This window comes from Microtus pennsylvanicus, chromosome 6 (genome assembly GCF_037038515.1).
Source record: "Microtus pennsylvanicus isolate mMicPen1 chromosome 6, mMicPen1.hap1, whole genome shotgun sequence".
In the NCBI taxonomy this organism is placed as follows: Eukaryota; Metazoa; Chordata; class Mammalia; order Rodentia; family Cricetidae; genus Microtus; species Microtus pennsylvanicus.
The window spans coordinates 124,830,161-124,839,796 of NC_134584.1; positions in this window are offsets into that span (position 1 = coordinate 124,830,161).

Consider the following 9,636-nt stretch of genomic DNA (forward strand, 5'->3'; position numbering starts at 1 on the left):
TTGCTGGAATCTGGGCCTCCTGACTCTATGTTTACACATGCTAACTTCATGCTATTATCCAGGGTATTTTGAATGCTACCTGACCAAAGACTCAGCAAGGCCTTCTTCCCCATTCTGCCTAATGTATCTGACTTTATTTAAATCCTACAGCAAATCTTTCAGAAGTTGCCTTAAATCTTAAGATTGGTTCCACATGAGCTTAACCTGGGCCCGTGGAAAAGAAGGGAACATAAACATCTTCCATGAAACTCGGTGCACTGAGCCTTAAGAGCTGCAGGAAGACTCACACCCTTCCCTCCACAGAACCACAATCACACCAAGATTCATACTGAACCTAGGGTGCCAAGTAGCTGGCCCAGTGACCTTGGTGAGGCAGGAAACTGTCCAATCCAAAGCAACTTTCTTCCACTCTGCACAGAGGCTGAGAGAAGGCTAGCCCTGTCCACTGCTGCATGCAACTCAAATACCTTTAAAAAAAAAAACCATTTGAGTAGCAAATATAGAACAAATCCATTCACTCCTGGCTCAAGGTAAGAAATCCCTTCACTGCAGAGTGTTCTCAGGTGCACTGTCAAGTCTTTTTCAACATGGACACTAAGAACTCAGTGGGAGTAATGTTTCCAACAAAGGGAATGAGGTGTGCATATGCCCTACCTGACTCCATATATAAAAATCACCCAAAACAGATTAAACATAAAAGCACAAAACCCATAAAACTTGGAAGAAAACCAAGAGCATCTGGGGAGATGGTTGGTCAAGTGCTGGTATGCAAGCCGGGGGCTCTGAGTCTGGATCTCCAGCACTCAAGCAGAAGCCAGGCTTGGTGGCACATGTCTGTGAGCCCGCTGTGACAGGGTGTGTGGAGGTGTGTGGGGGTGGAGACAGGAGGATCCCTGGGGCCCAGTGGCCAGTCAGTCAATTTGAATGGGAGAAATGCAGGTTAGTAAGAAACCCTGTCTTAATATTACGGTGAAGAGTGATTGAGAAAGATGTGTGATGTTGACCTCTGGCCTCTATACACACATGTATCTGCACACACACACACACACACACACACACACACACACACACACACATATAAACACTAACCCTAACCTTCATACCCCAACACACACAAGAAATACAGCAAAGATTTGGCAGTGACTTCCTGAATAAGACATGGATGGGACACCAATAGCATTGTCAACCAAGAAAAATGATTGATAATCAAATCAAGCAGCCCTGGAACAGGAGGGCACATCTGGGAACAGCCTTGACCTCACTTGGGTCAGGGCAGGGCCCAGTGGGTCTAGGTCCCAGCACAGCAGGAAGCCCCTCCCCCTGGCCAGCGTTCCTTGCTGATAGGTCCCAGTGACTCCCCTCTCAAAGCTCCCTAACTTCACAAAGACAGCGCACGACAGGACTGAATTACTTCTACCCACAACATTGGATTTTGATCCTGTGGTAATGTGCAAGACTCGCCAGACTCCAAACCATACGTTCTGGGGCCCAGTGATCCAAAGACAGATAAAAGGGCATTTAATAAAGGCCTCAAACATCAAGGAGCCGCCTCCCGCTCGCCTCAGAAAGCACCCGGATGCCTGGGAAGCGTGTATAGCATATGTTTTCTTAGGCTGTCACAATCTTAAGTCTCTCTAAGTATCTACTGTTTAATCTAATTTTCCCTCATGAAATGTCTGGCGTTGGCTCAAATTGAATCAGCATTTCCATTATAAATCTCTGTTTCCATGTTTCCCGAGTTTGACTGTAAAATGTCTTTTGTATGAAATCTGACACGGGCAGAAGCCTGAATTTTAATGCTCTCCATTGGCAAAATGTAGGGTTCTCCCCACCCCTACAAAACCAGAATCACAGTTTTCTACAAGTCAAATGTAGACCTGGAAACATGTCTAAAAGATAAAAAGAAACTCCCTAGGAAATCCTTTAGTGCTCATGTCTCAGGTCCTGAAGCATTTCTACTGGCTTTTATTACACGGAACATCCGCAGCCATGTGGCATAAGAGAATCCTGACCTTCCATCAGCGGCTCCTGACCTTCCATCAGCGGCTCCTGACCTTCCATCAGCGGCGTGAATGCTGGGGCCGCCTGGCTCTCTCCTGAGGAGGAAACTCTGCAGCTGGAGCAGGGACCTCAGCTCTGGGCAGGTGGGTGGGTGTGGCCGGGGCAGGGGTATGGGGAAGGTTCTGGCTTCTAGGTCAGAGTCAGTGTGGTCAAACAACCAGATGAACCTCAGTGCCCTGAGGGAGGGGGACAGAGGCCACTCATCACTGCCCAAACAAGTCTCTCAGTATGGCCAGTGAAATTTCCCACCTCTGCCCCAAACGAGTGTCTGATGGCCACACAGCTCTGAACTGGTAGCTAAGATACAAACATTGCCCTTATGTGTTAGGAGTAGAAGGCTGCACACATATGAAACACCTGTACAAAGAACCAGAGGAAACTAAACTGGACCCCACATGCCTGCAGCCACGTAATCCTCAGTGTGGCTCTGAGGATGGAGGCTCAGCTCTACTGACCTCTTCTGTCACTGTCCTGATGGACAGCGTCCCTCGCCAGTTTCACATGGCACCTGTCAGTAATCAAAGCTCCCAGGACAAGAGAGAATAAGCTATAAATCTAAAACCTGCGGGCAAGGGGAGCTGAGTGGTTAAGAGCAGACTGCTCCTACAGAGGACTGCGCATGAGTCCGAGCTCCCACTGCGTGGCTGATTTCTGTAACCCCAGTTCCAGGAGATCCAGCACCCTCTTCCGGCCTCAGCAGACAATGCTCACATGTGGTACACATAAGCACATGCTAGTAAACACTTGTGCATGAAAACAAACAATAGGCTTTGAGCAGAACTAAGAAATAGCACACACCACCAGCACAATAAAGCTGTTATGTAGTTTCAAGAATCAAGGCCACGCCATCTCCTGTTAGGCATTCGCTTTTGTGTGAACTATAATCATGTTACTGTAAAAGTAACGAGTAACCAACCTCTCCAGCAAAGATTCACAAGTGACAGGAGAGAGAGAGTCGACAGAGAGTAAATGTCAAAACCCATCTCTTCTTGTGGCCAAGCAGCTGCAAGGTTTAATGTTTCAAAATACTTCCACTCAACGGATGCTTTTGATCTGAGACTATTACACTGTAATATGGATGGGGTTTGTCTGTGCACACAAGACAGACACAAGTTGTGTCACTTGTAACCCCTCAGACTCAGAAAACATGGCTAGGACCCTCCAAAATAAACATCTTTATACGATAATTGTCTGAGATCCGTGCTATAGTAACCGAAAGCTGGCCGGCACACGGAAGTTCACACAGGGCGGAAAGTATCTAAGCGGTGCTTACGGACCTGTGCCTTCACCTACAAAGGCTTTGAATGTCTGGTCTTCCGTGAATACAAAGTGGGTTCAAGGCAGGTCAGCCTAAGACACACGAGACCCCGCCCATCCCCACCACCATGCACACACCAAAAAAAAAAAGGAAGAAAAAATGCAAGAAAACTGCAGATGCCCTCCTCTTGTGTGGTTGTATGCGGTGAGCGAACACCTTGTTTGTACACACTGGAAGCCGCACATGACAAGAACCAGGCTTCTCCACGCACTGTTTTCCCCAGACGCAGAGAAACAGCCAAGCTGTCCAAGAATCAGCAAGAAGTTATTTTAGGGAAGGTTTCCTTGTGTTCTCAGGCTGTGCTGGATGAGGCGACACTGCACAGTGCCTGGGTCTAGCTCCAAGTGTCCACACAGTACCATGTGCTCCTTGCTAAACAACGGAAACATGTGGCTTTTTATTCTGATAAAACACAACTGTCTACAGAAAAAAAATCCAAACAGAAACAAGGTGTGCTGGTTCACAGCTGCAGGTCCAGCACGCGAGGGGCTCAGGCGTCACTCGACAATCGGAGATTCCTTTTTTAGTTTTATAATTTGTGTGTGTGAGAGCAGGCAAGTGTACAGAGGCCAGATATCCATGTTAGGTATTTTGCTCAGCCACTCTCCATTTAAAATTTTTATTCCATTTATTTGTTTATTTACTTCATATGTATACAGGAGAATCACAGCACACACATGAAGCCATGCAGAAGGTGCACAGAGTATCACAGCACACATAGGAAGCTATGCAGAAGGTGCACAGAGTATCACAGCACACATAGGAAGCCATGCAGAAGGTGTACAGGAGAATCACAGCACATACATGAAGCTATGCAGAAGGCAGCTCATAGGAGTTGCTTCTCACATTCCACCACAGGGCCTCTTGTGGAACCTGGAACTTGCTCTTAGGTTAGACTGGCTGACCAGCCCCCCAGCAACTCTGTCTCTGTCTTACTCTTTTAAATAAGTCATAAATTATAGCCTCATTCAAAAACCAGGAGCATTCCAGAGTTGACATTCTAGAAGGCAAATTATGCAGCAATGGGAGTCACTGTTTTCTGGACTCCTCCCCGTCTCAGACATGTGCTGGAACTCAGGAGTCCCTGTGAGGATCTGCATTCAGATCCCTAGGCCCCGAGAAGGCTGGACATGTTTGGATGCCCTTGTAACACAGCAGCAGGGAGGTTGATCCCAGGGGCTTGCTAGGCAGTGCCCCTCAACCTCATCTGTGAGCTTCAGGTCGAGTGACAGATCCTGTCCCCAACACCTGGTGGACAGTGCCTGAGGAACAACACCAAAGGAGGTTGACATGTGCCCTACACATGATCACATGGGATGCCCACCACAACACAGGAACACACACACACGAAAAGCCAAGACTTCGGACGTAGAACACACAGATGGGGAAAACAGGTGGAGGCCGGCACCCACAAGAAGCCCCCGGATCCTGTCTTGGGGAGACCATGGGCTAATCTGCTGTTACGAAAACGAGGTCCCTGCAGCTGGCCAGGTTCTTAATAGGGGAAAGTTTAGTTCCAGTTCTGGAAATTTCTGAGCATGGCTCAGTGTGAACAGGGAACCAGGAATTTAGGGATGGGTTCCCTCTTTTAAACAGTTTGCTCTTACAAGAACTAGTTCACAGCTCTGGGGGATAAACCTTAATTCCCTCTGAAGGAAGCATCCAGTGGCCTCTGCTGGACCCATCTAACTGTGAGGACGAGGACTCAGCCTTCACTCTTGGGCTATCTTCTATTAACCTGTCTGAGGAACCCCGCTTTTCAAGGTATGTCCATGTGAGGACGCTCTCATTTTAGGAATCCCTTTGCCATCTCTGTCCCTCTTCCCGATGTGGCCACAGAAATTCAGTCTCAATTTTCTGTTTTTCACCTTTAATTTGACTCTTCTAATTGGCTGGACCTGACTTGGGGCGCGTGTGGTAACCCCCAAGTTCACTGAACACCTGCGCTGTGCAGAGGTGCTCTCCCAACACACACCAGGCCAGGAGAGACCCACGTGTCCCACAGCGGAATCTTCCTCTGTTCAGACACTAATCCCAAGTGCAAGTCGAAAGCCAATTTTCTAGAGAGGTAATTACATAATCCACTTTTTACAGTCAAGCTTTGCTACAGCGTAATTACTGGAGCAACAGGAAAATAAATACTCAAATGAATATTAGTGCAGTAATCATGGAGACGCTGACGGCGGAGCCTCCCCAGCTCTAATGACTTCTGTGAGGCACAGACAGGACTGTCCTGGAGCTCTGCTGGGCTTGAAGGATGAGCAAACACAGCAGAGGAGACCCCGCCCCTACCCTGGGGACCAGCACAGACCACAAACAACAGGCTCCCCACCATTCTTCCTGTCTCCTGGCAGCCTTTGCTCAAGTCACAATGAACTTGGAACCCAAATGGCTCCATTGTGTGGCAGGTACTTCCCACAGTGTGAGGACTCACAGAAGACCCAAACAAGAATGAGCTCAACAGTGACACTCCGTTCACTGACGCTGGCGACAAACAGGAGCTGAGCCCTGGCCAGCACAGCCGTAGTGTCCAGGAGAGAGACAGCTGGTCACCTTGTGAGGACCAAATTCCAAGGGAACACAGTGTCCGTGCACAGATGGGGTCCAGGTAAACTGTAAGAAGGGGGCACATCATACAGGGATGACATCACCCGGGAGGAGGTGCAAGGGGGTTAGTATGGGACTTGGAGAAGCTGGGGACAGGTAAAGGGTAGCAGAGGCAGGCGCCTCCACAGAGAGCAAGGGGCCTTGGAGAGCCAGAGGTGTGGAAAAACCTCCAAAGAACGGAGATGCATGTAGTAACTACAGAGGGCACAGGACCCGGCCCTGTATGCTGGGTGTGCACTGCACCAGCTGAGGTGAAGGAGCAGCCTCAAAGGCCCTGGCCCCTGCCAGCACTTGGCTTCTGGCCCACCTACAGCTTCACATACCCGGCGACTCCAGCACGTTTTTGCTGAGGTCTACCTCCTAATCCTCCTCATCCAGGTCTACCCGCTTGCTCTCCTGGGGGAATTCTCTACTATTCCCAGGAAGTCACCTCCTTTGGGCTTCCATTTATTTCTTGAAGGAAAGCTGCCCACTCCAGGCAACTGTGGTGCTAGGGGATTACTGTCTACTACAGAACGGAGCAGGCTGCTGAGGCCTCACAAACTGCTTAGAAGCGGCCAGAGCCAGGTGCAGTGTTCTGTCTGTGGAAGGCTCATGGAGATGGGATGATGCTTTCTGGGGGAGGTGAGGTCACTGTTGGCCTGATTAGGGACAGAGGAGTGAACTTAAGGAGGAAAAACTTAAGTCTTTTATGAACCAACACCCTGCTGATCTAACTTTGAACTCCAAGTTTGAACATGCAAAAACATGATCAGCTTTACTCTGCTTCTTCACTGTGTTAACTTTGGCTGTGTGTGTGTGTGTGTGTGTTATGTGTGCTGTGTGCACATGCAGAAGGGTGCAGACCAAAGAATGATGTCAGGTGTCCCTGTCTGTCTGTCTGTCTGTTTGTCTATCTGTCATTCTCCCTTGAAACAAAGGTCTCTTACTAAACTTGGAACCAGTCTGGCAGTCAGCAAACCTCAGCGACCCTCCTGTCTCCACCCTCCACAGCTCTGGGTTCACTGGCAGGATCCATGGCCATGGCCAGCTTTTTACATAAACACTGGGGATTTGAACTCAGTTCCTCAGGCTTGGACAGCTTACCCACTGTCTCTACCTTGAATCTTTATGTCTCTAACTCCCCATATCTAACTCCTTGCTATCACAGATGGCAAGCAAGAAGGAAGGCATTCTGGATCATTCTAAAATCAGCTGCAGAGAGACAGAAACTCTGGATGGAACATTTTGATGGAGGAAACCCAGGCTGCAGACCAGCACCACTAGCGTCCATTTGTGCTGCTGCTGTACAAGTACTTACCACCAAGCCCAATCCATCAGCCGCAGAGGCACCTTGCTGCATTCAGAGTGCTCGCTACTCACAGGAACAGCTTTCTGGAAGCCTGGCGGAAGGCTAAATAACCAAGATACAGCGCAGGAGGAAGGCTCGCGACAGGGAGCCCAATGTTTACTGTTCTCAGGGTTTTAAATGAGAACATTCTTATTCAGTCACCCGTGAGCCAGACTTTATCACAGGGCTTTGGGTTTGGAGGGTGTTTCCCCCCTTTTCTGTATTTTCCAAACCAATCGAGAAATTTCAATGCCAGGGTAGCTTAGCTTGGGCAAACAGGACTGCCAGCCTCAGGAGCCTCACAGCCACCTTCATTTGCACAAGAAATAACCTTGACAACAGTGGTACCATCAGCCAGAACAACTCAGAGGCACATTGGAAAACAGCTGATTCTGCCTTTCTGGGCTGTTGTTCTCATCATCAGTGCCAACAGAAGCAGCCTGTGGATCTCAAAGGCAGCACCAATGCCTCCATCGACTCAACCAACATCTCAATGGCGCAGACAGCAGACCTGGGCCGGCCGGCCTCTAACAAGGAACGTGACAACAGTACAGGAATCGTGTGGCCTGAGACAGAGGCACTCACTCACACTCAAGAGACGGGCATCATCTCACGCACGTCTGTAACCCGACGCTGTTGTGGGGTCAGAGAGACAGGGAGACTGTTAGGGTTCACTGCTCACCGGCCTAGCTGCAAGTTCAGTGAGAGACGCTGTCTGAAGGGAACAAGGCAGACAGTGACAGAGGACACCTGACATCTTCTTTAGCCCAGGCGTACACACCCCCACACCTGTACAAATGCACGCATTCAGTCGCTCCCTCATAAACATGCATCTTCTCGCTCAAGTTTTGATAAGCAATCAGCCAACTGGCAGAGCCTTGAGACAGATGAAGGAAGCTGAGCAAAGCGTGAGCCCTGGCTTCAGCCAACTTATAACCCTCCACCCAGGGCAAGAGCAGTACCCAGATCCTTCCTCAATGCTGGCTGCCGGCTCACATCTAACATTCTCCCTCACAGAATTAAGAACTGAAACGAATACATTTCGTGTTCAATTTCTATCCTAACATCCGTCTATCCCTCTGATTAGTATCAGTGACCACTAAGCCCATCTGAGTGGGAGGGACACTCAGAGCAAGGCAAACGGATGGAAATCTGAGAGTTAGTCACGGCTCGCCAGCGACCAGACCCCTGGAAACACAAACTCACAGAGACACCACCACGTACGGGAGCAAGCTCACCCCGGATGATTCCGCGCTGTGGCTGTGCTAGAAGAAGGGACCAAGAAACAAAGTGTTTACACTTAAGGTCCTATTTTTAACAAACTTGTTTTCTAACCTCCCCAACACCAAAGCCTTTCTACCACGCACCCCTAAAAATAGTGATGTTTTTATTCTTGCTCAAGGAGGCACTCAGGTTTCCCTCTAGTCTCTTTCTGCAATGGGCTGTACCCCAGAAAAATGAAACACTTACTATTTCTGTGAGAATATGCTATTTCTGTAACACACATAGCTGGTACTATCACACACTCGAGGACACATTCCTTCCAGAACCGTGGGTCTGCTTCAGCCCTGCTTGTTTTACATCCTGGCCTGGCCTCTAAGCTGCAGGATCTGGTGACTTAGGCATCCCACAGAGTTTGATTAGTTTAATTTTAACAAACAGGTTCAAAAAGGGTTAATTCATTTCTATTAGAATAACACTGAGGAGTTGTTCCCAGTGACAAACATTTAAGGGGTAGACAGAGTCAGCACACTGTCCTGTCTACTCTACCAGACAGCTTGACAGTTTAGCCTAGTCTGAGAGGAGCTGCCTAGATTACCTTAGACTATGGGCATGTCTGTGGGGTGCTGTCTTGATTTTAATCGCTGTAGGAGGGCCTAGCCCACTCACTGGGTGCAGCAACATTCCTCGGTAAGCGGTCCTGTGCTGTATCAGAAAGCTAGCTAAGCGTTAGCCTGAGGGTAAGCCAGCAAGCAGCTTCCTCCCAGGTTTCTGCTGTAATTCTTGGCTATAAGGTGAGTTCCTTGTTAGAGGTAATACTGCAGTGTAGCAGGCAGGCCTGCCCCTGCCTCCAAGTTCCTGCCTCAAGATTCTGCCCTGATTCCTTTCAAAGATGGATGTGAGCCACACTGACATAAACCCTTTCCTCCTGTAAGTTGTGTCTGGTCAGAGTGTTCTAGAATACACACTACCTTGTGTCTATAAAACAAAGTCTGGTGCTCTCGATTATTCTACCTTTAGAACTACACATGAAATAAAAGCTATGCCCAACCAGAAGTTGCTTACTTCTATCAGTACATAATTCAGTTGTTGAAGTCTT